Here is a 4,044-nt window from a genome sequence, read left to right on the forward strand (position 1 = left end):
GGATTGGTGTGCGACACAAGTATTTTTCATGCCTTATTTATGCCAAAAATCCAAAACAAATATAAAAAGATATATATCGTCTTTTTTTTTAGCTCATCCATGTTTATTTATTTCATTATGTGATTTAACCATTGGTCTAGTCTTTCTAGATGTTTTTTACAAGATAGGGTGGCATTTTCATTACCACATCCATTGGACCTTAGGTGTGTTCTATGAACCGGACATGTAGGAGTATGTCATTATTGCTTTCGTCATTGCATTTTAACCGTCAGTGCCATTTTTAATGCCTTGGGTCTAATCCTGTCAAGTTATGACATTAACCATTCTCGTTTACGCACATTGTAGCTTGCCATTAGATCTCACCTAATCATGGATACCTTAGCCAGCACCCTTTTTTCCATCCTAGTGTCCATGCAATCATTTTTTATTACCTTTTGGAATCCCTCCTTTTGACCCGCCATGACCTAGAATTTGAGCCTCACGTCCTCTTCTTCATCATATTTTTGGCCATGCCTTAGGAGGATTCCATCACATTTTATCCCTTCTGATTGCCACTTTTATCAGCCTATTTCTGTAAGATGAGCCTTGGTTTCCTCATTCCATTGTCATCATCTACTTTTCCTATCATTCAATTTCACTTTGTTTTTTACTCTTTCTTGGAGGAACCATTACAATGAGTGGTCCTATTAGCTAGCCTCTTGTCCTCATTATATCATGAGTAGTTCCATCATCACCAAAACTGTTTGTTATCCTCTATACCACTCGTTCCTCCAAGAGGATTTTTCTTTAAGCTCTTTCCAGACCCCTTAATTTAGAAAATATTTTCGAAAGAAATTGTCTCCTTCACACTCATTAAAGTACTTGAAGGGTTTTCTATTCAGTATAAGTGTAACCATTTTCCATACTGAGTAAACTAGTTACGAAAAAGGAATCCCCTACTCTATTATGTCTAGGAGGTTGTCCCTTGTATACTTTTACCTCGTTTTCAAGCTTAGGGGACAACTTTATGAAAAAATAACTTATAAAAAGAGAAGGGAGGGAAATTTTATTTCCGTTAGTCATCAAAAGATAACATTAATTGTGTCACCCTCGAACATGGCACCTATCTTGTTCATTATCTCACAGTTGGGTTTTAGCTTACCTAGGATTTGTACCTTACATATGATTATTTCCACTCCTCTGGCTGGTTACTCTTCCAAGCATATGGAGTGTGCCTCGATGCCTCCTGCATCATTGCATGATATCATCTGGTGCTTATTAGTCATGCTACCAAGTCACTTTTGTTTCATGTTGCTATGTGTTGAAGGGAAGTCTCAGCCTATGTCATCCCTCTGGAGTAGCATGTTGACCTTTTTGAGTTAGCCATCCCTATGTCATTTGTACTTCATCGCTTCATGACTTCATCCATACATCATATCATCCTCGTCTGTTCTATGTTGATTGATGGGGGATACATCAAGGACCTCCTTCAACACGTCTTCTCCTATTGACTTCATCTCATTATCTAAGAGCTTGATATAGGAACGAGTAGTACCTTGGAACTTGCAAAACTTAGTGGCAGGTTTCCTCGTGATCGATAGTGGGTTTTCATCATTGGCTCGTGATTGGTTGAGTTCACTAGTGTTCGACATGAGGTCATTTATCACACTTAGTGGACTATACAAGGTACCTTGGGGTCCATTTTCATTGGTGGATTCAATCTCGTTTGTCTCTAGTTTACCTCATTGGCTAGTAATTAGGCGGTTTCTACGATGCTCAAAAATAACTCATCTATTCACATGGTGTAGATTCATACCATTGGGGTTATGTCAAAGACCCTGGGTAGGGACATTTTTCTCTTATATGACGTCCTTCCCAAGATGCATTTGAGTTATGTATCATTTATGTACTTTGACGGCTATTTGTTACACTTCTTTGTATGTCATGTGTCCATATTCCTATTGATGGTTAATGTTACATAGATCCACAGTGTATATGTCGGTGGTTATGCTCTATCTATTGAGTCACATGGATCTATTATGTATGTCTTCATGGCCAAATTCTAGCATTTCATGTCATAGATTCGTAGTGTATTTTATGGTGGCCATGTTTATTATCTTCTTGTGACCGAACATAGGTATGCCCACATTAGGGATGTTATCAACACAAACTAGACTTCAGCTCCAGTGTCTTTTGATCTGAATATTTGGCTTTGTCTCCTCACTCATATTTTGACCTATGAGCTTTGTCATAATGTATTTTAACCATTAGCTTCTCTCCTAACCTCATACATTAGGGAGCATGTGTTATCAGCCCATTTTTCTCCCTAGGGTTATTGCCTCTGAGACATCACATTGATTAACCTTTTACCTAGGCCTCTAACCTTCTTTTTCCAGTCAAGACACCTAGTCGCATGGATGATGACCTTATGAGAGCGACTAGAACCTTCCAGTTGCTCCATTGGGGAATATTTCTATAGTCACATGGTTCCTAGGAGACCAGTTCGACTCATTACTTGTTCGAGTTAGCTAGGGATTATCATTAAGAAGCTTCCATATATTATCATAATCATGATCGTCCACATTCATCCTCTTAAAAGTTCTCTTCATCCTATTTATATTGGACTACTTGAGAGGGTCAAGCTAGCTAGAGCCAGAGCTAAAGAGAGTTAGAGTCTAAGTTAATGCTCCAACATCAAATTCATATTGAGAGAGATAGAGTTTATGAGGGTCATGCTACTAGAGTCCATATTTTATCGATTGTAGTCCGGAGACTCTATCAGATTTTGGAGAGGTGACCAGAGGCAAGGTGTATTTGTACTTTAATCTTGGATTAATAGAAATTCATGTTCCTTCCATGTATATACATGTTTGCAGCAATGATGTTTACTATTTCTATGATGTTTTGAGCTAACAATCTTCCAAAGAATATCTCTTGTTGCCCTTGATTGGTTGTGATTGTGTGTAGGTGTTAGGATAGAGTGTGGACAAAGTAGATCATTCAAGTGGAGCATTGGGATTCTACAACGAACTTAAAACCCTTCACCAACATGCGAGCAACCTAGGTGCGCACTTATTATTTATAACATCTATAATTATTTGTATGTTGCATGTTTGAATATCAAGTTTGGATTTATCTATCTATCCATTAGTCATTTTTCTTTTTTTTGTCTCGTGATCTTATTCAGGCACAATATCACAGATAAATAACTCCCTGCATAATTCATTGAAAAAATAAATATCATCTTGGAATTCATGTCCTTCATTATTTGTAAGTTCCATCCAACCTCTATTACATTGATATCTCTTTATTGGAAGATCCTTATAGATATTTCTCTTTGTTATTCACCTATGTTATGGTACATGAATTTATCATTAATATACGTAGGTTAGTTTTGTATATATTGCACTTATCTTTCAATATGAATGTTATCTTTGACTGCAAATAGGTTATTCAAATGAGATTACTTTTAATTGGCTATTTTTCACAAGATCTAAATATTTTTCATGACGAACTACCTAGTGATGGTTATTATTTTCAAAAATTTAGTCCATGGCTTACCCCACAAGAGTAACATGAATCCTCAAAGGGGGTTGATATAGTTATGGTACCCGTTTTTATGGAGAAACATGGATCCATTCCATTTTCCCTTATTTAAGATCATTTTTTTAGAGAATTCAAGAACATGCTAATAGGCCATGAGCCCCAAAGAATATCTTCAGAAGCTCAAAAAAATCTATGGGGAAATGGAGTGACTGTATAAATGGAGAAGCATACATATCTTAGGATATATTGTTATGAATATAAACAATTGTTGTTCCATATGTTTGTTTCATATGAATAATTTGTTGCAAAATTTTGCAAACAATATCATTCTTGGTTAACTCCTTTTGATTAGAGAAAGATAAATAGGTTTATCTCACTACAATTTATTGTGGGGGATGTCACAATAAGGAATTATTCACATCTCATAGAATTTTCAAAATTATTGAAACCTTTCAATTTGGATTCAATCGAATCCATATAAGGATTTGATCCTAAGAGAATTTTCTCAAAGCATTTGGT

This window comes from Pinus tabuliformis, chromosome X, assembly GCF_031772625.1.
Source record: "Pinus tabuliformis cultivar Carrire ecotype Pingquan chromosome X, CPIR1, whole genome shotgun sequence".
Classification (NCBI taxonomy): domain Eukaryota; kingdom Viridiplantae; phylum Streptophyta; class Pinopsida; order Pinales; family Pinaceae; genus Pinus; species Pinus tabuliformis.